At 42.9% G+C, this 26477-nt stretch overlaps 1 protein-coding gene across 5 annotated transcripts in view; it reads right to left on the reverse strand.

The window, feature by feature from the left end:
* CNOT6 (CCR4-NOT transcription complex subunit 6) overlaps window positions 1-23726 on the reverse strand; it is a 48896-nt gene extending 25170 nt beyond the window's left edge. The window contains exons 1-2 of one of the 5 annotated variants that reach the window (XM_054036726.1): window positions 23621-23726; window positions 20945-21322 (exon numbers count right to left, since the gene is read on the reverse strand). The gene's annotated coding sequence lies outside the window, so the exon portion shown is untranslated. Of the gene's footprint in view, window positions 1-15484; window positions 15560-20944; window positions 21323-23620 lie in introns of those variants that run through there. The other 4 variants (XM_054036727.1, XM_054036728.1, XM_054036729.1 and 1 more) reach the window with 4 other exon arrangements.
* Between the last annotated feature and the right edge of the window lie 2751 nt (window positions 23727-26477).

Consider the following 26477-nt stretch of genomic DNA (forward strand, 5'->3'; position numbering starts at 1 on the left):
GAAATCTTTCAATGGAAATTAAAAAATGAAATAAACAAAAACTTTACTATTTCACTGCTTATTAATTTTAACACAAACATGACTAAGGTGCTTATCCATTTTTATGACATCCATTGGTGTGTATTTAGGGATGGGAAACTGTAGATCAGCTGTTTGCTGGCAAGAATTGCTGTGTCAAGGAACACTCCTCAAAAAAATGTTCAACTGCTAATGCCCCCTTCCCCACCCCTTCCCCGAGGAGGAAGGAAAGAGAAGCACATCCTCTTTGGTTTCAAAATCCCACACTACATCCTAGTCCAGTGGTTCTCAACCTGTAGCCCAATCAGCAAAGAGCTGTGGCCCATGTGACATCCTCAGAGCCATACAGGTAATATTAGATGCGGCCCACAATGGTAAATAAATTGAGAACCACTGTCCAAGGCTTATCTAGCTTCACCCCAACCCCCATCCCCAGAAAGGTGCACATTACTATTTTTTGTTAGCATACACTCAAAACAATCCTAGCTTATTTTATTACCAAAACAAGCTACAAGAATATTGAACTGATTTCAATTAAAAAGACACTTTCTGAAGTTACTTGAAGATTATGCAGAAGTTCTAAGGTGCTGCAAAATTTTCCATAGCACGCTGCGTAAATCAGGTCAAGTAGTTTACCAGAAAATGTATGTACCACTTCTCACAATGTGCACAGAGCCATCCCATGCAATATCATTATTAACTATGTCAAGTGCCAATAGTACTGTCTGCTCTTTTACAATACAAAAATACAGTAGTTTCTGCATCAAGAAGCCCATCATCTAAACCATAAGTACAGGAAGGCCCACAGAACAGGAACAACGGTGCTTTAAAAATAAGAGTTATGGGAAGATTTAGATTTAACCTAACCCCTAGTGCAGACACAGATATGTCAATAAAAGAATACTTCTGTTAATGCAGCTACCACTGTTCAGGCAAGTGGTGGCCCTACACATTGCCTAAGCAACTTGCCTGAGTTCCTGCAGGGAGAGCTGGGAATTGAGTCAGGTCTCCAGCCATTGCCTTAGCCACACCACCGCCCTTCCGCAAGCAACCTGGGGCCGGGAAGCATTCAGCACGCACGGCCTCCCCGCAGAATACTTTTAACACATTGCAGAGATTAGGCAGGGGAAACAGCTGTGAAACCTCCCCAGAGAGGGTTTGCAAGTAGTTTAGGACCCCCTTTAGAGTCCCCCCCCGCTTTTAGTTTTAAAATAGTCACTGAAAAACAATGAAGGGTGGATGCATCCATTCCATTTCAAGGGAGCCACATACTAAGGGGATCTGATAGGGAGTGGGCTTCTTGGACACCATCCTAACTATATTTGTTGCAGGGGTACCCCGCAGCTGCCGGGCTTCAGGCAGCTCCTAGCTCCTGCGCAGCTGCCCCACTTCAGACGGTGGGGAACTTGCAGATCCCCATTTTGTCCCGGGTATTTTTAGTAAAATCATGGACAGGTCACAGCTTCCGTGAATTTTTCTTTTTTGCCATGACCTGGCAAAAATATCTGAGACAAAATCTTAGCCTTACTTATTAGCACTAAAAAGGATTTAATAGGGCTCACTGTAGTGAGATCTTGTTATTTACAGTATTTTTATGAAATATACATCACAGTACAGTTACTAGTACTTTAAGAATCTCACTAAAACTAATTTACAATTATTAAAATACATTGACAAACTGTTCTATGCTGCATTCTTTGCCTTTTGTTTCACTTGGTAATTTGCAGTGGTTCTCCTATTTATACAGAGACACCCCCTTGGCAGAGGGTCCCCTCTTCTTTGTAAACAACTCTCTCCTCAAACCCAACAAAGTCATTACACCGAACATGTATCTTCAAGGGTATTTATTCATAAGGGATATTATGTGAGTTATCTACAGAAAGCTCATAACATGTCAAGACTCAATCCTGGTGATCTGCATGTATGGGTAATATTTAAGGGATACGGTTTTTATATTCAAAGTACGCTTTATTGACTTGGATTAGAAATTAATCACCAAGAGGTGATGTGTCACAGTGATGGCCCACTCAAGCAGGAGGGAGTTGTCACTGGTCCCTAATTAGCAAGTCAGGTAATGCCAGGCTCAATTGACTAGCATTGCTCCCTCCCAAAACTATCCATGGAAAACCATCAGAAGCACAACCAAACAATTGAAACCTCTTGGAGGTGAAAAGGGGACATTACAGACTGAACTTAACCCTGGCTGTGAGTAGAAACAAAAGACTATTTGCAGTATAACACAGACAGAAGAGAAGCACTCTAGATCCTGTCACTAAGGAAACATTTAGGGGAACCTGGCTGCTTTTATGAACATTTGGGTCTTGGTTCTTGTGAAACCAGCTAGCTCTGCAAAAGACTAAACTTTTGGGGGGAAACCTACTTTATTATATAGGAAAGGTAACTATTGATAAGTGTAGACCCAGGTTTGCATCCTATGATTTTGTACTGAAAGCTTTTCCATTCATTTTCTTTCACTTCTAGTTAAATCTTTATTCGCTCTTATACTAAAGAACAGATTTATTTACGTGCTCTCAATTGCTGTGTGGTTTAAGGTAAAACTGGGTACAGCACCTTTGGATGCAGAGCATCTGAAATTTCTGAGTAGCCACTGTCAGGGGCTGGATATCACAGGGATGCAATTCAAAGGGATTAGAGTGCAGTTATCGTTAACCTACAAGGTGAAGTTAGGACAGACATTATCCAGAGGAGAGAGTTGAGTGGCTGAAATGCTGGTGGTGTCAGGTAGCTGACATCCAGCAACCACACAGACTCCTTGCTGGAAGCAGGGGTGATTTACAGTGAATCCTCCTGAGTACCCCAAGAACCATCGCACCCTGCCTCAATCTGTGAAGGGGCAGTTCAATTTTTAATATTTTTTTAAATCATCCTTCAGTGCATGGCCCCAAGTTTTACTAAACAGATCCCACCCAAACCTTCTGCTGAATACAACTTTACTAATTTCCTAATGTGTTGACTGTAGTATCTGGGCGCTTCACAGGTATTAATCCATTTTTCTTCACACCACCCTGGTGAAACTGGGTGATATTATTTATTCCCATTTTACAGCTGTGGACCTGAGTCATGGAGATTAAAGCCAAAATTGTCAGTGTCTAGTCATGTTGGGTGCTCAACTTGAGATGCCTAGGGCCTGATTTTTCAGAGTGCTCAGCATTTTTAAAGGTAAAATAATCTATTCAACACACAACTGTGAGCACTTGGCACATCTGCAAATTTGGTACCAGCTGTACCATACTGGGCATGCAGAAAATGAAAATCAGACATTTAGTGGCCATCTGTGAAAAGTCAGGTTTAAGTGACTTGCCCAACATCACATAGGAACTCCACGGCAGAGACAGGAATAGAATCCAGTTCTCCAGAAAAGCACTCATCTTCCTTAATCATGAGCCCATCCTTTCTCTATCTGTAATCCTGCCTCATTCACTATGTATCTTCCAATTTCCGTAAACAAATGAGCCAGAGGTACTACAGAAAACAGCATCATTCACTACAAAACCTTGATTCATCCCCAAAGCATGCTCCATCATGTGCACTGACTAATGGACTATCTGGTACCAGTATCTGGTATCAGGCTGTTATGTTCTGAGGACCAGCCACTAGAAGAGAATGAGACACACTTTGCCAGTGGGTTTTACAAATATTTCCTGATGGAACAAGATCAGAGACAAGACTTCTGGGTTCAGGAGGAGACCATGCTCTACTGGGGACAGGCTTGGAACACAAGGATACCATCTCCCACTGCACCTATCCAACCCCCAGCTCCTGTCTCCCCATCTTCTGCTCCTATCCAGTTCCTATCCCTTCTGGATTGTGCAACTTTCCCTACCCACTCTCTCACTCCTTTCCATTCCAGAGAAGCTGTACAGTATGGTGGCAAATAGGATCATGCTTAGGGCTCAGTATTTGTCATGGAAGTCACGGATTCCATGAGACCTCCATGACTTCTGCCACCACCAGTGTGGCTGACTCCAGGGTGGCCCAAGCAGCTGGCCCCAGAGCCAGCTGCTCAGGCAGCCCTGGGGACAGCCACACTGGCAGGGCCGACTCTGGATTTTTTGCCGCCCCAAGCAAAAGGAGGAGGGGGGGAACCCCTGCGGGGCGGCCGGAGCCAGGGGGACTCCCTGTGCTGCAGACGTGCCCCAGCTAGCGGGGGGGAAGGGGGAAGGAGCAGGGGAGAGAGAGAGAAGAGGGGTGGCCAGGGCTTCAGCGGGGCGCTTGCCACACAGCCCCGACCGCCGTGCCGCCTGCTGGGAGGGCTCCGCGCTGCTCCGGTTGGCGGGGAGGAAAGGACGCGGGCTGCCCTGCTGGGCTTGCTACAGACTTGGCACTGGCTGGGGCAGACGGAGTGCACAGCCCGCTCCTAGCGGGGCACTCCCCTCCTGCACGCTGCCACCCCCTACAGGGCGGCCGGATCAGTGGAAAAAAACAAAAAGCGGCCAGGCCGCCCTAGGATTGGGCGGAATGCCGCCCCGTAGAATCTGCCGCCCCAAGCACGAGCTTGCTCAGCTGGCGCCTGGAGCTGGCCCACTACAGGAGCATCTCTACAGTCAGCCAGTCGGGTGGCCCTGCACCAGCTGATACTTACGTTTTTTTTGTTTTTTTTTCAAATGCAGACACTCAGCATTAAACATTTCTGCCTGAATGGCTAATGTTTAACAAAACCTTAAGCAACTGAAAAGAAGGTCTTATAAAGATAAGTGTCAGGCAACTTTAACTATAGGCATTACTACCTGCACCTCCTATAATATAATGTTTAATCTACTTGGACAGAATCTATGGCATAATTTTTCAAAAGTGCTCACTCTAGCAATTCTCACTGAAGTCAATTCAGAATCTCAGGTTCTTAACACCTCTGAAAATTAGACCATTAATGTTTGTGGAAGGTGCTAGACTCTATTGGAGATTGAAATTCTTAATGTACACCTCTACCTCGATATAATGCTGTCCTTGGGAGCCAAAAAAAATCTTATCGCGTTATAGGTGAAATCGCGTTATATTGAACTTGCTTTGATCCACCGGAGTACGCAGCCCCGCCCCCCGGAGCACTGCTTTACCACATTATATCCGAATTCATGTTATATCGGGTTGCGTTATATTGAGGTAGAGGTGTATTCCATTCACAGAACAGTTGCACTACAGACTCTGCTGCCCCGCAATGTCTCAAACCCTTCCCCATAGGGTTGACACTCTCCATGTCCATTCAATTGTTTCCGTTGAGATGGTCAAAAAGGGTGTAACAAATAATTATTGAGGGACTGTGTTTGTAGTGTAAGTGGCTAGCCATGAAGTGCTAGAATAAGGGATCAGAAACTCATTTCATAGGAGCTACAAAAAGCTCACGTGGCAGCTTTAGCTTACAACTAAACTATGCCAAACTGAAACCAGTGACTTAAGGAAGGAAAGCTGCAGGAAAGGGTCTGTCCCCAATTCCAGCCTTATGTCTAGCAGTGTACAAGGGCCATTAGTACACTGTAAGAAGCCAGGGAGAATTCTCCCTGTGCAGTCAAAGCATACGGCTATCCTAAGCAACCCATCTCTCAAGCACCAGCACAGGAAGAATGTACTATTGGCCAAACCCAATCTGACATTGTATTATAGGAACTCTAGGCTGTACCACAGCCCACAGGCAGCTCAGCATGGGCTGCTGTGAATTAGAGCCGCTGGAAGTTGCTGTAACTTATGCCTGGGGGGCTATTTCAGCATCTGAAACAGTCCAGAATCTTGGACGATACAGAGATGGCCAAAATCCTTCTTTGCCCCCTTCTTTTTGAGCAGCTCCTTCTGCAGGTGCAGCATAGAAACAGAGCCTGTATATCTTGTTACCAATCCCACCTGTCACCTAGGGCTCTTTCATACTCTTAACTGCAATATTCTCTTAGAAGTCTGAAAACAACTTGTTTCCAAACCCAATTTTGTAATATTCCATTTGCCAAGAATTACTTTCCTCCTTTGTTCTGAGAAGTGTTAAAAACACAGTCATAAGTTAAACTTGCCTTTGTTTACCAGCATCGCTAATGTCAGCACAGCATCAGAATTAGTATTTTAATTATCAGCAGCAGATCTAGTAAGAGTTTATGGGTCTTAATAAAAATGGCTATTTTAAAATTTCTAATCAATAATGTGGTTTTATTTTATAGCTTTTTTAAAAAATTGGGCAATGTACCTGAATGACTTTCCATACCAGCGTAACCATTTTACAAGTCTGATTTGAGTAAAAAAAAAAGTGTGACAATATTCCCTTTTAGTTTTAATGCTAGCATCTCATGTTTTGCTGCCTATATTGGGATAAGGTTCTTTAAAGCAAATGAAAGACATTTCCATTGGGAAAAAAATATTCAATAGAGATTACACTGAGTTAGAATATTCTGCTGACATGTTACTATGTAGTCAGTGGAACATTTCAATTGTATTGTAATAGGTTGTAAAGTATGTCTGAGGTATAAAAATAGATGTATTTTTGAATAAAAAGGCTATCGACCTGCTTCGAAGGTGAAGATTTGCCAATATTCATTGCTGTTACTGAAAAGATGTCTAACAGAAAGTAAGTAGAAAGAAGCTTGGCTGACTGAATTCACTTTTAGAAACTCCACATATGTAACAACAGAAGCTAAAGACAGAACACCCTTAAAGATGACTTGCAAAAAGGAAAATGTGCTTTGTTTTTTTGTTTTTTTTTCATTTGAGCTGCTTTATGATGGTATAAAGACCTGAAAGGTTTTTGTCAAGTTTCTGCTGGTCGTTTACATTTGTGACGAGTTGCAACTGTGACATCCCCTTGTGGCCTGTCAGGGCACAACTCACCCAGCTGTGGGTCTCTGCAGGTATGTGACTGTGTCCATGCACTCCAAGATAGCAGTGCTTTGGCCCTCTGGACAACTCACACTTCAGTCCCATCCCTTCCAGGGTGTTAAGTTCCAAAGGAATTCAAGAACCACAACTCAAAACAGAGTCATCCAAGGGACCTCACCCTTCTACTCAGGGTTTATCTTTAAACAGTCTGAGCTTCTGCCAATCCCTCACGGTCTGGTCATCCGTTCTAGCAGGGGCTTATCTGGCCAGCAAGCTAGCTCAGTCTCTGGTCTGCAACTGGGCTAGGTCTCCTACTTTTAACTTCCCTCTCCATGCCTGACATTTGATGCAGGTGTAACAGGGTGAGGCCAACTTGGTTCATAAGCTCTCCTTAACCTCTCCTTGCCAGTGTAGGGCCTATCTGTCCCATCACACATTATAAATCCTGGTCTTTTCTACTCTGGAAGATTCTGGTTACTGGAAAACTAATGAAACACTACAAGAGGATGAAAGTTGAGCAGTTAAGAGATGGAGAAGTTTAATCAGACAACTCAATTTTGTTTTTGTCAATAGCTGTAAGACTAATGGCTGATTAGCACTTAAAGATTCAATGTGACCATTCCTTCCACCAAGGTGTGATTTCAAAATACCCAAGACCTCTAGAAAAAAGTGCTCCAGCAAAACCAGGGAGGAACAGATCTGATTACTACTGGTATTTCCAAGATACAAAACAAACAAAAAAACTTTTGAAAACCAAACAAATCTCCCAGGCCTCAACTATAAAGATTAAAAAAGGGACAAATATTTGTTATAAAAACCCTCTGCAACTCTCTGTTGCATATTATATTAGTAATCAAAATGTTGTTGTTTAGTATTAGCAGTTCAATTTTTTTTTTTATTTGCAGTACTCTACAAGTAGCTGATTTTCTGTGGTGAACCACATACCGTATGGCTATAGCAAGTCCATAAAGACCCATTAACACTTATTACTGAAAATGTGTATATTTTATCCTTTTGTCTTATTCTTAGGGATAAAGAAAAAAATGTAAAGCAGTTAAGTCAGAAGTCTCTATTTGCAACAAAGCAATCTTTTCTACAATCAACTGTGATGTCAAAGGCTTGTAGCTTCAAATACAAGAACAAAAATTCCTATTGGAAACAGCTCAAGTATATATGTTTTTCAAAAGTTTCCCAAGGCAACTGCAGCTCCTGTAAATTGCTCTTAATATACCAACATTTTTTGTGATTACATATTGATAGTAAGCATTTGTAGATGAGTCTGCTACTGAAAAGCAATGGACAGTTATCAGGGAGAAATGGACAGATGACATGAAAAAGTAAAAATTTCTTGCCAGTTAATCTCCACTGTCTTGTTCTTTTCTTTTTTCATTCCCTGCAGAAGCTCTCTGCATCACTAGTGCATTTGTAGGGGCACAATCCTTTAGGAATCCAACCCCACAGTATTAAATAGTTAAGAACTGGTGATTTTTCATCAGTAAATTAACTGTAGAAGAGTTGTCAATACTGGAACTCTAAGCAGCATAGTTTTAACTCAATGAATCAGTCAACAAAAGCATAATTTCCTATGATAAGTTTGTATATAAAAGTCCAGTGAAATCAAATTTTCAGTTTAAAATTGAATTTTATTGATAAATTATAGATGCAGCTGAGTCTTCCCATCCATGTATTCTAAAGCAGCCAACTATTGTTTGCTTGTAATATCTGATCCCACCAGGGAATCACTTCATGGGAATGTAATAGTTAAAATGATTCTGCCAAGTTCTGTACTGAAAACTCGTCTCATGGGGGATTCTGCTAGTAAGTACGCTCAGAGACAAATTGAGGATATGATAGGATTGGGATGATTTAAACAATATTAACAGACATCACCCCAAATTTACAATACACTAATATATTAAAAGCAGAAAACAGATAATGCAATCCAAAAAATGTAAACATGAGAATTAAATGTTACAGATGCCTAAAATGTGCAGAATGTTATATTTATGGCTACTATGGTAGCATCCAAGACCCCTGGTCATGAACCAGGATCCCCATTATAGACACTGTATAAACAAAGAACAAAAAGACAGCCCTTCACCAGAGGGCTTGCAATCTAAGGAATGACAAGATACAACAGTTCAATGCAGACCAGCACAAGGAAATAATGAAACAGTACTGGCCAGCATGCTAGGCAGTGGTCACAGCAAATTAGCTAATCATTGTCAAGTATTTTGTAGGCATCACAGCAAAGGAGAGTTTTAAGGACAGATTTAAAAGGACAACGGGGTAGTTCTGTGGATGTTTAAAGGGAGCTCCTCCCAAGCATGGTGGACAGCATGGGAGAAAGCGTAATGGTCTCTTCTGAAAATTGAAGAAGTGGGCGATGACAGCTGGCATCACTGGCTGATTGGAGGAGGAAGCTGACATCTCAGTAGCATGTGAGTTATGATAAGTAGCCTGGCGATTGGGTAATGGGCCTTAAAAGTGAAGACAAGTAGCTTCTATTTGATGCAAGGTAGAAAGGGAAGCCAGTGGGGGAATGCAAAGAGAGCAGTGACCTGGTCAAAGCAACAAGCTAGGAAAGTTATCTGTGCAGCAGTATTTTGAATGGATTTGAGCAGAACAAAACTGCATTCGTCAAGGATCGAATAGAGGCTATCATCATAATTGAGACACGAGATGATGACAAACTGTACAAGAGTTTCAGCTGTGCAGATGGATAGGAAAGGCCATATTTTAGAGATGTTATGCAGAAAGAATTGGAAAGATTTAGATGAAGCTTGGATAAGGATCTAGAGAAGGCTGAGTTGAAGATGACACTTGGATTATGGACCTGAGTTACAGGGAGCATGGTGGTATTATCCAGAGTGATTGAGAGAAGAGGGAAAGAAGCAGAGGACTTTGGGGGAAAGAATAGGAGTTCCGTTTTGCCCATATTGTGATTAAGCTGATGGCTGGACATCCACAAGGACATGCCAGGGAAACAGGCTGAGATTTTAGTTTAGACAGAAGGCGAGAGGTCTGGAGTAGAGAGGTAGATCTGTGAGTCATCAGCAAGGAGATTATAGTTGATCTTGTGTTTGCAGATCATATTGCGCAGAGTAAGGTGCAGGGGGAGAAGAACAGGTGACCAAAAATGATGCTCTTTGGACAAAATTCCCACTGAATTTTAGGGGGTTGGAAAGGATCCTCCAAAAGATACATTGAAGGAACCATTAGAGAGGTAATAGAACCAGGTGAGGACTGAGTCACAGTAGCCAAGCAAGAACAAGTTATCATAAATAAGCGTATGGTAGATTCTGTCAAAGGTGGCTGACAGGTCGAGAAGGATGATGATGGAAAGTACTGGTTCTGAGCTAAGGCCAGGAAGAGGCCATTAGATACTTTTTGGTGACCAGTTTCAGTGGCGTTGTCACAGGGTGAGTTGTCTTGTTAAGAGCTCAGCTGCACCTATGCTAGCTTTGGCTTGCCTCCAAGTCAAGGCAAAAAGTAAAGTCACCTGACAAGGAGTCAAGTGATCAGAAGTGGGGCATGCTGGGGGATAAAAAGGAGTCATGGGACAGGAAAGAGGCTATTGCTGGCAGCTGCCTGCTGAGTGTATGCAGCCCTACTGAAAGAGGGTTGTAGAAGGAAACAATGCCACTGCTAAAGAGGCCAAAGAAGGGTGTGATAGGACAAAAAAAAAAGTGCTGTTGCTGAAAGAGTCCAGTGCAGGGAGAAGAGACAATAACCCAGAAGGGGTGGACACTGGGGGCGTAACTGGAGGGCCATGTCAGTTTTGTGACCTGGCTATGCATAGCAATGTCTGCCAAAGAGCTTGAGCAATCACCTGCCAAACCTTTCTAAGCCAATGAGAGTCCACTGCTTTGGTTCACATTTAGTGTCAGGTGTGGAAAACAAGACGACATTACCTCTGGAACAGAGGGGAGCTATGGAGAGGGTATTCCAGAGAATTTAGTACCAGACAGAGCCAACCATTGTTCCTGGAATACCAATTCCTGAGTTGAGAGATCTGCAGAGGTGATTGGCAATGCCCAAGAAGCAGCAGTGACATCTTATGGGGGTCTTGCAAAAAGAGACACAGGTATTCAGTGCAACAAGACTTGGGGCTCAGCTGTTGGTATTATGACTGTAGACATATGGAGCACATAGGTAGGTTTGCCCTCTTATTACCTGTGACTTAACGACTGGTTCTGTTTCACAGAGTACAGAAAGAAAACTGAGAAGGCTGGTAAACTAACTCACATTCCAGTTGGTTTTGTGGGCTTGCAGAAGCTCAAAGAAACATGTTCCTCGAGCGATAAAGTTTTGACACAAGCCGTGTCAAGGGAGAAGCCACTGGTCCATCTCAGAGTAAAGGAAGAGAACGGTGAGCAGTAGTGGTTTCTGCACGAGAAGGAGCTGACTAAGCTTCATACTTGGAACCCTCCTAAATTGGATACCCTGGAGGCTGAAATAGCTGCCTTAAGGGAAAAAAATATAGGCACTGGGTTAATTCAGAAGAGGGCCTGTGCTGTGAGGCAAGTTGGCCAATTGAAGAAAAGAATTATTACATGCCCAATACAGAAGCACAGGATCATACTGCGGCAGAATCATGGATAGAGGCAAAGTCCCTGTCCTAAAAGTAGTTGTGCAGAAGCTGACACACAAAGTTGGGGCACATTTAAGACCAAGAGTTCTTCACCAAATAAACTAAGCCTGCCAGAAGACAAAGGCAGGCTCAATCCCATGCTAGCAAACATTCACTTATGAAATAACAGGGTGAAAGAGGAACACAAGTGGGATTTGTTATGGGCTGTGATGGAAGTTTTAAGAAAGGGGAACTGAATTTTAAAGCTGGAGGATGTGTCAGAGGACCTGATAAGGGATGTTCTATACCTCAAAGGCTGCTCCTGTAGACCCTACTGGAGCAGCATATGGAAGCAGCACAAGTGTGATGCCTCCATAGGATTTTTCCATAAGGAATTTTTTAACCACCACAAAGTATGAGAAAATGCAAGATTCCTTTGATCCCACTTGGAATTTAAACCTCAGAATAATCTATTCAAGAATCTTCTGTCAAGTATATCTGACAGAAACCTGGTCAGTGGTCCAAGGTTATTCCTTCTGATAATTTTTAAACAGATTTTTCTGTTATCCAGATGTCACATTGCTAAAGGTCTCTTAAGATTTAATAACTTCATCAGTAATGCTTCCTCCTTCTCCCTATTGGATGGTATCAAAACTAGAACTGTACACAGCCACCAATACAAAACAACAAGCTGTACTTCCTCCTCTTGCTGACCAAGGCCTGGTCTACACCTAAAACTTTGGTCAAACTAACTGTGTCAGTTAAGGAACATGAAAAATTCACACCATTGAGAGATGTAGTTAAGTTTCAGGATACACACCACAAGGTTGACGGAACAATTCTTCTGTTGACCTAGCGACTCTCTCCTGAAGGGGTGGATTCACTACAGCAATGGAGAAAACCCTTTCCTCGCTGTAGCAGGTATCTACATTACAGCACTGCCGCTGTAGCACTTGTAGTGTAGCCATACCCCAGTGCAATAATTTATATTCACACACATCACTGCATTAAGAGTTAATAATGACATACAAATGCAAAATCCTAAAGGAATCTATCATCCTTGTTTCTTGCAAACAAGTTTAGAATATGATTAGTTATGTAAAACTAGTGATTTGATTTTTCTACTCTAAAATTTACATAATTCCTTACAATTACATAAAAATAGGTTATGTAGCTAATTTCCTTCCAAAGTAAAGATTCTTAAAGATTTGTAACAAATTCTGTAAAGTACTTAAAATCTAACTGAAGTCAGCTGCAATGAGCCTTCAGCACCAACTGAAAGCCACAGAGTCCAGCTCTATGTTGAAAGGCCCCAAAAACCCTTTTCTTAGCATAAGCCTAGGCTGTTTTCAATGGGGGACGAGTTCTGCTTACTCAGCACAACTTTAAGCCTTATTCAGAAGGTTTCATAAAGTCTGATACACTCAGAATCCAATCAGATCCATATTAAAAATCGCCTCTAGTCCACAATTCATTCTTCCAGAGAATGCTTTGTTCCCTATTAGGTTTGTATATCTCCCTGGTGCCTTTGAGTCACCTTTATCTTTAAAGGCCTTCTGTGGGAAGGCAAATACAGAGCCTATTCTTAATAAAATCAAGCCTGCAGGGAACACCCTACCAATTTTCCATTTTAAATTTGAGTAGTTTCCTTCAATACAAAAATCCAGAATGCAAACTCTACAATTGGAAAAAAAAAGTCTTGCCTTTTTCCCAAAAAAGGCTCTAGAGCCATCATTTTCCTTTAAAAGGAACAAGAAGCATTTTAGAGTTTCACAAACTAAAAGATCAAATCTCTGAAGCCTGGAAGTCCTGAAAAACTCCTAATTTATTCAATATGGTTTTACTGGTGCCAGGACAGGCCAGTTTTCACCTTTCCTATTCAATGGCTGTGAGCCAGTTTTGCCCCCAAATCGGACTACAGCAGCCAAGTTGTGCCCCAGCTTCAATAGTCCCAGTGGGGCTCTGCAGGGTGAAGAAAAGCTTCAGCCATTCCACCTCCCTTCTTGATCAGTCCTCCCTCTGCTCCATCTCAGAACATCCCCTTCACCTGGGGCTGTTGCAGAAGTAGCACATAGCTGAAGAAGCCAGCTCTGCAGCGAGGCATAGAACATTACTATGCTGGAGGTATTCTCCTGGCATACCACATGCCTGCCCGGTACAGCCCACCTGGTGTAAAGAGGATTCAGGGTAATAACTAACAGGGCTCTAAGGTTAGGTCTTCAGTGTAGACATAGCCAAGGAGCCATTTGTGCCCATCTCCCTGTGAGCTGCCAGATGCATTTGCTTATACAAAGCTGTTTGACCCAAAAAGTCTAAGATACTCTGGATTCTTAGTGTTACGCAGCAAGTTTCAATGTATTCTAAGGACCTATCTGCGCTGGGCCAGGAAGAGTATGGAAGCAACCAGGTTTCTATTAGGGTCTGGTCAGCCAACATTAAACCACATTTGGAGCCCCTAGACTACCGCATTGTTTTTAAACAGGTTTCCAACACAATATTCTAGCCTTGAGTCCTTAACCATGATTCTCATACAATTTTCCTCCTATTTACCCTGGACAACGTTTAATGAGTTTCAATACTATTTTCAAACGTTCTCAGCTCAGCGTAGGTGTAGCCTAGATGATTAGAGTAACTATACGAGTCTTAATTTTCAGCAATGGTATATATAATGATGCTGATAGTTAAAGCTGTTGTATATGAAAAATACCTGAAATTTTAAAGTTGTATTGATTTATTATTTTAATATTTTTATTGTGGAGTGCAAATAAGCCCCAGTCATGATCAGAGCCCCCACTTGTGGTAGGTATTGTAGAAAAATATAGGAAAATACAGTCCCTGCATAAAATTCATAGTCTTAAGTGTGCAAAATATTTTTTTCTTACAATAATTCAAACAGCTGAACAGATTTTTCTGAAACTTAAAAAAAAAAAAAAAAAAAAAAAATGCATATTTGAGACTAAACATGAGAATTAAAAGCTGGAAATCATTTGAAAAAGCTGCGTGAAAAAGGTTGATCATAATGGCAATTCCACAACTTGACTGCAATACCAGTTCTTATTCTTTAGACTGTCAAATGAGATGGCCTGAGTAGAAATCAATTAGTCCATATAAAAATCAATAGGCTATCTCCATATATTCCATTTTATATTCCATTTATATTTGGGCTAAGTATTGATTAACTCTATCCCTACCCAATCAAGTTAATCATAGTTAGTATACATGCACTATATTTGGCATTTAAATGCCAAGACCCCTTATTGTATGTACCCTTTATGCATCTATAAAACTAAATTCTTCCTATTAACAACCAAAGTCTGAGGTTGTCGCACACAGCCTGACTCTGCTAACATTGCATTTCACTGGGATCACCTTTGGAGTAAGGTACAACTTCGGATTAAGGGTGGCAAAAATAGGCACTCTGTTATTACTCAGCTAAATTGCCAATAGGTTCAATGGAAATTTGCCTGAGTAAAGAGTTCAGAATTTGGCCATAAAGCAGCTCATCTTCCGAAGTACAAATCCCTAAATAGTTATAAATAGATACCTACATAAAGGCCTATATCGGGGTGGCCAAACTTACTGACCCTCCGAGCCGCATATGACAGTCTTCAGAAGTTCGAGAGCTGGGGAAAACCTGCCAGGGCTTGGGGCTTCAGCCCTGCAGGGAGGGCATTTCAAATTATAGAAATAGTCAAGAGGCTGATATCCTGTCTGCCTAGCCACCAACTGCTATTTGAGAAAAACAGCCATATACTGATACAAGGAATCAGGGTGGTCACAGATGATCCAGATCTCAAAGTAGATCAATAAGCCTCTAACTCATTCCTTGAAAACATGAACCTTGCAAATACTTTACATATGTTTTGCGTATGATCTGAACATGGAAAAGGATGTCTCTTGATGGTTGTGCGTCTAATGAATTCTGTAAATGTACAAACTGACTCTTCAGTGGCCAATGTGCACTTAACTACATTAACGATCTGTCCAGTGCATCACCTGAATGAAGAAATTGTACCCATTCACATCTAATCCTTTAAAGAGTTAGCTTACAGTAGTAGTAAGGCTTCCAGTATACAAAATATTTACCAGTAAAAACTTGCCAGAAAAAAGTAAGGAAATTTCACACTGCTCTGGATTTGCACCCCCTGTCATCAACTTTGCAATGCTCCCAGTCAAGTCCAGATTAGAAGCCACTTATGGCTGAACACTAGGAGTGCTGGAAAACAGATAAAAAAATATCAACATTATACTAATCCTTTTATTCTGCCACAAAATGCACACAAATATTCTAGAAAATAAGCCAAAAACTGGAAGTTTAAAAGGCTTCATTGCATTATTTTTGATTCTCTATGGTTGAGGCAAGGCGAGGTAGAGAATCCCTGGAATACCCCAACTTTCACAACCCTACCCTAAAGCCTTGTGTTGTAATGATCCTACTTGGGGTGAACATGCTCCTTCCTGAACTAGACACCACTGCTCAACTACCTGGAGATAGAGGGGCCACTCCACTTCCCATACTTTCAAGAATTGTGAAACCAAGCTCTCTTGCGCGTTCAGGATATTCCAACAAAAGGGTATGCAGTGCAATGCAACTAGACTGCTGGGCTGGCCCTACCAAGATGCTTAAGTCTACTTTGCTGTAATTTCAGTTCTTAAATCAGTGGCTTATACCGAGTTTAATACTATGTACAGGCCTATAATACAGCCACTAAACCAGAACAGCTTCTTGGGAGGCATTAAAACCTCATGTAAATATATATTTATCTTATGTACTAAGAATACTTTACTATAAAAATTATTGAAAAGCTGGTGTATTTGCCATATATCAAACTAAATATGTAATGTTTTCAAAACACCTCAAGAATACAGAAAATTATTACACATTTATAAGGTAAAGTATAGCATCTGAGCTGCAAATTGCAAAATTCAATGAAAACATGATTTCTTGAAATAGGGAGCAAATACTGTGCCATCTTCCCCAGTAAACAGTGAGACTTCCCTTTCAGTCAGCCAGGGTTTACCAACTAAGGGTACATCTACACTACAGGGGGGAGTCGATTTAAGATATGCAAATTCAGCTACGTGAATAGCGTAGCTGAATTCGACGTATCGCAGCAGACTTACCCCGCTGGGAGGACGGCAGCAAAATCGACTTCTGCGGCTTTCTGTCGGCGGCGCTTACTCCCACCTCTGCTGGTGGAGTAAGAGCGCCGATTCGGGGATTGATTGTCGTGTCCCAACGGGACGCGATAAATCGATCCCCGAGAGGTCGATTTCTACCCGCCGATTCAGGCGGGTAGTGTAGACCTAGCCTAAGACAGTGGTTCTCAAACTAAGGCCGCCGCTTGTTCAGGGAAAGCCCCTGGCGGGCAGGGCCGGTTTGTTTACCTGCTGCGTCCACAGGTTCGGCTGATCGCGGCTCCCACTGGCTGCACTTCGCCGCTCCAGACCAAAAGGGGCTGCAGGAAGGGCGGCCAGCATGTCCCTCGGCCCGCGCTGCTTCCTGCAGCCCGCATTGGCCTGGAGCGGACAGTGGGAGCCGCGATCGGCTGAACCTGTGGACAAACCAGCCCGGCCCACCAGGGGCTTTCCCTGAACAAGCGGCAGCCCTAGTTTGAGAACCACTGAACTAAGATACATGGAAAAGCCACACAAAATTTCAAAACATGACTTAGAAGCACCAAGCTTCTATGGCTGTCTACAATCCAGAGACTCTGGCGGCACAGCTATGTTGACACAGCGGATTTTTTCTGTCAATGTAGGAATACCACCTCCCCCAATGACATGAGCTGTGTGTCAAGAAAAGCATTTTTCTCTTGGGATAGCTGCATCTACACTGACAGTTTTGCTGGCATAGCTATGTCGGTTACGGGTGTGGTTTTTTCACATCCCTGACTGACATAGATATGCTGATACAAGTTTTAAGCATGAACAAAGCCTAGCTCTTATCTGCCCCCTCACCAGTGTGAAAAGGGTCACGTGTTCCCCTGGCTGAGGCTGGTCATAACATTCCATTATAAGCCATGCTAGATATTAGATGTTCTTCATTTTTAAATAGCGACAGAGTGTCCTGTGGCACCTTATAGACTAACAGACATATTGGAGCATAAGCTTTCGTGGGTGAATACCCACTTCGTTATTAAAATGCATTAGCGGTAATGAAATAGGTAACATTCTAACCATAGTATCACTGCTTGAAGCTGGCAGCACAACAGGCTAAGACCATGAAGCTAGCACCGTGGTATATTGTAATTATTTTTACTTCCTTACTTTAAACATTGAGTTCCACACCCAGTTAAACATCCCTAAAAGTATTGTCTTATTTATGGATTTCATTATGTTCCAAACTACAGCACTAGAAATCCAGGCAGTGCTATCTTATTAGATCTTACTTTGAATTCACATGAACCTTCTCTTAGGTCAAGTCAGAGCTTCCTCCTGCACAGTAACTAATAGATTACAGTTTTCTCATGCAGAATTACTGAATAAACAAAAATTAAACCACTGCAGGTTTCATGAACTCTCAAATGAAAAAAATTAGGTCTGTGAGCAAGTTTTCTATATGAATAAGACCGTGCCATAATTTGTCTTTAAGCCAACCTGTTTGAGTAGGCAAAATGTTAGAAAAACTTTCAAACTGTAAACAACCCAAAGTTTTTAAAAGGTTGAGTAATCTCAAACTTTCCTAAAATAGCCTTCCCTAGCATAATACAACATTTGCAAAACTTTCTAACAACAGTTAAATGGACATTAATGGTCAAAGTTGGGCACAAACAAGGTCTTAATCTTAGCTATGGAGCTGCTACTGTGGTTACCCACTTACCCTGGCAGACAATGCAGATAATGTTGTATACAGTCAGACCTAGTTTTGTTTTGGTTTAGCTTCAGGCCTTCCAATCTTTGTAGATGTCTCAAACGTATGGAAGAAAGTCTGTTCATGAATACCAGTCAGTTCTTAAAATGTAGTGCATTAGCCCTGATTCTGCAAGCTGATCTGCTTATGCAGATCCTTCCATTTGTAGAGTTCCACTGAAGTCAGATCAACTTGCAAGATCAGCGCCTTAGTCATTAGTTTATCTCAAAGTATCCAAAGTAGTAAGACTAAAAGATTTTTTAATATACTACACATTAAATCTAAATTATGATATGCAGCAAGGTCCTGGTATTGTGGCATAGTGCAGCACAGTAAATAATCCCTTCCACATCAGCAACCTGATGCCATAAACCCTACTTCAGACTAACTTAGCACATTCTATAAACCCCTCTGCTGTCAAATCCCCTCTTTCCCCTAGTGACAGCAGAGGAAGGAGTTGAGGGAGGGAGGGAATTTGAGATGCTGCAGTAAGAGGGCTGTTAGAAGTCAAAACCCACTGGAGCAATCTTGAAGTAGGAAGGTTCCTGTTGTCCTGAAGAACTCTCTCATACTGAGCTTGGAAACTCTGCAAGTCAGGAACTTCACTAGTTGCTAAAACAAAGATGCATAGAAGTGCCATGCTGGCCTAGCTCCTCTCAAGTGGAGCTCCTAGGGTGCCTATTGGGGAACCTCTCTCACCCAAACCTTAGGATCTCCACAGCCAGAGAAGGAACCTATTCTGCAGAGCTCCTAATCTCTCTTACAGCATAAGCTCCGTTCCAACAGGGCAAGCATTTCTTCTCCAACGCCTCTCACTGCTGTTTACATTTTTTTTTTTTTAATCTTTCTTGGCCACTGCCTGGTCCCTTCTTGACAGCTCCACCAAATCCCACGCTCTTGGACAGCCATTTATGCAGCAGTTTTACAAAAGGGAGAGTTGAGCTATGAGTAATTAAAAAAAAAAAAAGGCTATCCTGCAGACCTCTCTCTGGCAGTTGCCAAATTAAAAAAAAAAATCAAAGCTATTTTGGAGTTGCAGTTTTTAAGGGATTAATAATTGTAAGCTTAAAGCATCTTAACAGCTTTTGATGAGCGACCTCTGTCTATGCATTTCATACATTTTCAAGGCTTTAACTCAATTGCAGAAATTCACTTAACATGGAAACTGTGTGTGTGTACACACAAATACATGCCAACTTTCCAGAATAAGTGGACTTTTATAGCCTAATTAAAATATGGGACCTTACAATAAATGCTATGACTTATGATATCTATACAATGATCACACCTCCAAGTCTGATGCACCAAAACTGGATTAGGGGAAAGAATGCAAAACAGTATGTCAGGTAGAGCCAGACTAAACACTGCAGAGGTTCAATCTGAGTCTACTCTGTGTACTTTACTATTAAACTTTCAAAATTACATAGCAGGTTCCATGTCAAGAGACTTTACAGGCATTATTGAATCTAGCCTAACAACTCCCTTGTGGAATGTGTAATTTATTCTCAAGTTAAAAATAAAAAAAACACTATGTGACCCAGGCAAGGTATAACCTCTGTCTATGGCAGAACTATGAATGAAACCCAGATCTTGGGAGTCAGTCTGCTGCCTTAACTACACAGCTATTCTCATCAGGTTTTAAGGCTTAAAGTATTTTCATTACAAATTGTTACCTTTGAGTATTAACATAACATTTGTCAACAAAAAAAAATTGTAAGGAGCAAAGGAAATCTATGGCGATAGCAATGACTTATGTAATGGGCATTGTGTATACAATCCTAGACTCTAAAGAAAAAATGGAGTCTTCCTTCACAAATATGTGATCCATATGTGATCCACACGTAACCCACAGTTAATTAGTGTGCTGTCTGGACCAGGAATGTCGTTACCCATGATTCACTTGTATCACCAAAAGTACATGACAAGATGAACAGAGTTCTTGTAAATTACAATATTTTGCTGGCAGAAAAAACAGAGCAAACAGCACACAACATTTTGGGGGCAGGGACTATCTTTGGCTTGTGTCTTTACAGAACCTAGAACAATGGGGTTCTGCTTCACGAGTGGGAATCCTAGGCATCATGATGATAATGCATGTTGAACTATGAACAAAAATCCTCACCTTCTTGGGTTTGGAAGTAGAAGGTTGTGCGGGTGGAGTTTTATATATATGGTAGTGTCTTATAAAGTGATAGCAGTGCTTGCCAACAAAACAAAACAAAACCACCCGAAATGAGGGGCAGTAGCTTTGTTGGCAGGAGAGTGTCTCCCATCAACAAAGCACTGTCCACACCGGCACTTTTTGTCTGTAAAACTTTTGTCGGTCAGGCATGCAGTTTTTTTCCCCACACCCCTGAACAATAAAAGTTTTACCATGAAAGTGCTACGTAGACATAGCCTTAGAGGGATGTTAAACTTTTTTGTGGTGAGGTGCACAATTTTTTGTAAATCTTGTAACCTTGGAAGCATTTCTTCTAGTTTTCAAAGCAGCTTTCTCCATTATAAACAATACACCAGGTTTACTAATAGTTCTCTTCTTGCTCACTTCTAGAATATCCTGATCTCAACATTTTTATTTCCAACATTTACCACTGTGAACCCAGTTTAACAAGACTTCTTCAAACTTGGGGACACTACATTATTTTTTTTTTAAAAGAAAAGATCTGAAAATATAGAATACCAAAAGTAGTTACCTGCCCATGCAGTATTATAGTCTCATCTATCTTTATATTTCAGTTCTTCCTCTAACATTCAAGCAAAGTAAACAGCCTGAACACATCAAGGATGCACCGAGTTCAACTTCAATATGCAAACAGAAAAAAGATGCATAGTAGTCTCCTTTTTATAAATGGACTGATCCAAGCGATTCAAGTGGAAAGTGAATAAAGCGTTAATCCAAATGCGAATGGCTCCATTTCAGTAATAGCGTGAATAAACCCCCACAGAAGGCTTCATTGCTAGCAGCAAACTCCACAGAGTCCAGATGAACCAGCAGGAAGAACACAGGGCAGATAATCCTGTAAAATTACCCCAGTGGAAATGTTGATAAATTCCCAATTACGAGACCTGCTCTAGGATGAAAAAAAATGCAAGATACAATAAAATTACCAGTCAACACTTGCAAACCTTCACACTTAAAACCAGACAATTATCACAGGTATTCCTTAATCCTTTGAATTTTGAATCTGTTACCCATAACAGTGAAATCCAGATAAATAAAATAACCCCCTGAAACTAAACAAAGGACAACTGAAGAGCCATAACTAGTTATAAATCAGCTGTTTCTCTAGAGAGTCATATTCAAACAATACTAATAGTTTAGCTCAAAAGAAAACTTAAGCCATTTTTCTGTTTTTTTCCCCCTATATGAAGTTTGGATGAGACAATGAAGCCAGTTTCATAAGGCAGTTTTTTTTTTTTAATTTGTAGAGACATTATTGGTCAGGTTATGTAAAAGTTTGTTTCTAAAATCTAAATTTGGGGCAAAATATGAGGAGTTGCCCTGTAAAAGTTGTGCTAACCTCGCCAGTTGGACACATAGCAACTTAAAATTCTTCACATTTAAGAGCATGTAGAGCAGACAAAATAGGTCTTGCATCTAGTTCACAACTGCTTACTCCCTGCATGTTTGTCCCAGAGTCTGACAAATGTAATAGCAATCCCTCCCCCCAAACTACCAATTACAGAAGTAATTGCTTGCTCAAGAGCTTAGTAACCCAATCAGTTGGATATTATTATAATTTCCATTATTAAAGATATGCACACATCTCTTCATGTAAACATATTGCATAAACTTGTCTTTGGAGTAACCCTGAGAGATAAGTATCGAAATTCCTCTCTGTTTACCCCCTACATGTGTGTGTGTCCCACAGTCTCCTTGGCCCAGCCACTTACCTGCATGTCACCACAAGTCCTGCCCTCCCCACTCATTGCATTGGACAGCAAGGTTGTCAATCATCCTCTAACACATTTTCCTTTCTATTTCAGACAGATCTAAGCAGTTGCTGCTGTGGCCTCCCTGCCAACTAGGCCTCAGTTTTAGACCATCAGCAGCAAATGCAAGTGTAAGCTTCTCTCATAGCAGAAAACAGATTCTGTTTACAAGCCAGTTTTGTTTATTCATAAAACAAGACTTACAAAAAGAATACATCAGCTTAAATGAATTAAAGTCTCTCAATGCAGAGGGGGAGACTGATGGAAAATTGTTGTCTGACTGTAGATGGACAATTATCAGACTGATGTCATTTCCCTCTGTATGTTTAATTATTTTAAACCCAATTACACAGGAAAAACGCTTAAACTTCCAGATGCCATTATACTAATTTCAAGTCCATTGTCACAGCCTCTTAATTGCTTTCTCAATGCATATAAGCCTTTGAAAAGAGAATAATAAGCCTACCGCCTCTGAAAGAAGCCCCCCTCTTTCCTCTCACTGCAAATCCACCCTAAAGTAGTATAATTGCTTTCTAAATGCAAATAAATATGGAGTACAATAAGCTACTGAGGTAAGGCGGCCCCTTTCCTCTCCTCTCCCTTATTATGTGGATAAATCTTCAATCTAATTCCTCTTGAAAAAAAACCCATTTCCTACCAGAGTTTCTCAAAGCAACAACCCACTCAAGCCCCGTTCCTTGAGAGGCTCCCCCCAGCTTCAAGCAATACTCTAATGCTTCTCCACCCTTTCTTCCCCCTATAATGACATCCCCTCTCCTCACTCAGCCCTGTGAGAGGAATACCCCTTCCCAGCCAAAACTCCCCACCACTTAGGAGTATCCATACAGCCCCTTGCTCCTCAGAGCAAACACATTCCCCATTTTTTGCCAGCTAGCACCCACAAAGCGTTAATACTTCCTCGGAGAGAGTAACACCCCCAACTCAGATCACTACTACTTCCCAGGCCCCCGAGCAATACTACCATCCACCCTCCCCCAGAGCAATAGTTCCCCCTTCCCCTCCCCCCCAGAGCAATAGTTCCCCCCACAACTTCCCTAACAATACCCCCCAACCCAAGCGCACCTCCAAACCACTGAGCCCGTCTCTGCCCACCCCTCCCAGGCCAATACTACACCCACCCGGGGGACTCCCATCCCTTTTCCCCCCAACACAGGGGCGCCCGTCACTCCGCCCCCTGGAGCAGTAATGCTTCTCCCAGAGCGATAACACCCGCCCCTTGCCCCCTCAAAGCAGCAGTACTCTCTCCCTCCCCTCCCCCACAAGCGCAATAATACCCTCTCCGGAGTAATAATACTCGCTCCTTCCCTCCCCCCCGGTAATACTCTGCCTGACTCCCAGAACAAGAGCCCCCCCTCGAGGGGAGCCCCGGGGGTACCCCCAGAGGCGGGAGTCGCTCCCCCCGCTCCTCCCCGTACCTGTGGCTGCAGCATCCCCGTCTCCCCGCCGCCCTCTCTCCGCTGCCTGCCTGGCTCTTTGTTTCCTGCCGCGGGCCGGACGGGAGAGCAGCTTCCCCCCCGCCTCCTCCCCCTTCCCCTCACACGCATTGAAAGCAAACAAGCATCATGGCGGCAGCGGGCAGGCCGCCGCCTCCCGCCAGCATCTCCGCCCGCTGAGGCCGCCCACACTCACCGCACACCACGCGCCATTGGCTGCGCCAAAGAAGCCTCGCGCCGAGTCGCGCGGCGTTGCTGGGCCTGCCCGAGCGCAGCGTCCCGCCTCCAGCCCCGCGGCCGCCGCGAAGGGGGGGAGAGCGCTGAGGGCCTGCGCCGCGCTCGGAGCTTCCCCCGGAGCGAACCGGGCCGGACCGCGGCAGATTCCGAGGGAGGGAAGTGGGGGGCGCGGCGGGGCCTGTGGGGTCCGAAGGGGAGGGCTGCTGGGAGGCGCTGGAGGGGGATCAGAGGTGGGGGTCGGGGGGCTGTGGGGTCCGAAGGGGAGGGCTGCTGGGAGGGTCTGGAGGGGGATTAGAGGTGGGGGTCGGAGGGGGCTGTGGGGCTCGTGGGAGGGGCTGCAAGGTTTGGGGGAATTATGGGGGGGAGAGGGTCTGGAGGCAGGGATCTGTGCATGGGGGAGGGCATCTGGAGGTGTCAGGTGGGGGGCTGAAAGGTGCTGGTCGGTGGGAGGGGGGTCTGAATGTGGGGGGTTGCAGACAATTGGGTGTGAAGGGATAAGGGGGGTGACTAGGTTGGGGAGAGGATCTAGATGTTCGAGGTGGGGTTTGGAGGTGTGTGTGTGCCAGAGGGACTGGATCAGAATCTGGAGAGGGAGGTTGATAGGAGAAGGGAATGGGGTCTGGTAGTGTGGATTGGGGGGGGGGGATCTGTTTGGGGAGCAGTTTAGGGGGTTACATGGGGATTACATGTTGACAGGGCAATTGAGCAGATTAGGTAGGGGGCACAAATAGTTGCAGAACAGCAAACTGGTAGGGTGGTAGCAGAAGAGATGGGTGGGGTGAATGGAATAGATTGGTGAGGGATGACTGCACCTATTGAGGCTCTAGGGGGGTGAGCAGGCCCCCACCTCTATAGCCTCTCCCCCCATCCCACGGGGAGGAGCACTGAATCCAGGCTTCAAAAGATTATGAGGGACAACAAATGAAAAAATGGATGGGAGTGAGGGTCACAGGTTGAAAAGCAGGGATCCAGAGGGGGAATCCCAGACAGTGTCCACTGCTCCTCAAAGGCAGTGGGACAGAGGGCATTGGTGGGTGTATAAGGTTGGAGGAGAACTTTGACATAGTGTGAGTTTGGAGGAGTACTTTGGGGTACATGCAGGAAGATGGAGGATCATTGGGGAGCTGGAGGAGCAGATGGAGTGACGGTGTGAATGGAGTAGAAGGTTGGAGGGCACCGTGCATGGGAGAGGTGATAATTGATAGAAGGGACAGAAGAGCAGATACAAAAATATTAATAGGCTTTAACATTCTGACCTACATTTTCAATAGAAAGCTGATACAATAAGGGAAATGGTATTTGGCTGTTTTAAAAAAAAAAAAGTTCATGATATGGGGGCTAGAAAGACTATTAATGTAAATAGCATGAGAAACCAAGTATTTTAACAAAAAGTAATGACATTCCTTAAAAGAAGTTTAAGTTCTTATAAACAAGCATGAGAAGTATGAACAAGAAATCAAACATAAGGAAAACCATCTTTTTGCTCTATGCATATACATTTGCTAGATCCTTGACTGATGGCCTCTAGGCCAGCTAAAACAATAGTAAATTATCTGCAACTAAAAGTATAACATTAGCAATTTATCTGAAAATTTTGGTGTAGGAAGCAATAGGAGGAACCGTTTAGCAGAGACATATATTCAGGTATGGGGAAGAATAGTGTACCGTATGTTGTTTGCTATTCGTGTAGTGCCTACGAGCTCTAGTCATGGAGTAGGACCCCATTGTACTAAGTGGTGTATAAACACAGAACAAAAAGGCTGTCTCTGTCCCAAAGAGCTTACAGGCTAAGCCCATGTCTACACTTATAAGCTTACAGTGGCACAGCTGTACCGATACAGCTGTGCCGCTGTGAGAGCACTAATGTAGCCACGTTATGCTGATGGGAGAGAGCGCTCCATCAACATAATAAAACTGCTCTACGAGCAGTGATAGCCGTGTCGGTGGGAGAGTATCTCATGCCAACATAGCTCTGTACACACAAGCACTTGTGCTGGCAAAACTTATGTTGCTCGGGTGTGTTTTTTACACCCTTGAGCGACATAAGTGCTAGTGTAGACATGACCTACATATAACAACAAGAGACAACAGATGGATACAGACTGACAGACAGTAGTACAAGGAAACAGCACACCAGCAGCCTGGTGGTTGTCAAGTTTCTTGTAGACATGGAAGATAAAGTTTTAAGTAAGGCTTTGAAGCAGGATAATCCTTTTGCTAATGTTTAGGGGGAGCTCCTCTCAAGACTGAGGGCAGCATGATAGAAAGCATGAAGGTGCCTGTGTGAAAATTTAACACACATGTGATTAAGGCTAGCATCATTGGCGACTGAAGGTGGAAGTTGACATCTCAATAGTGAATAACATGACAAGATAGGGATAGGCCATGAAGGGCCTCGAAAATGAAGATAAGTAGCTTATGATTGATGCAATAGAAAAGTGGTTCCAGTGGAGCGATCCAAAAGGGGTTATGTCAAAGTAATGGGCTAGGAAAATTATCTTTCTATCATTATTGAATTGATATGAGTAAAACAAGGTTGCAATAGGCAAGTCCAGAGACAAGAATGTTTCAGTGATTAAAACACCAGATGAGGAGAGCCTGG

Source organism: Malaclemys terrapin, chromosome 8 (assembly GCF_027887155.1).
Source record: "Malaclemys terrapin pileata isolate rMalTer1 chromosome 8, rMalTer1.hap1, whole genome shotgun sequence".
Classification (NCBI taxonomy): domain Eukaryota; kingdom Metazoa; phylum Chordata; order Testudines; family Emydidae; genus Malaclemys; species Malaclemys terrapin.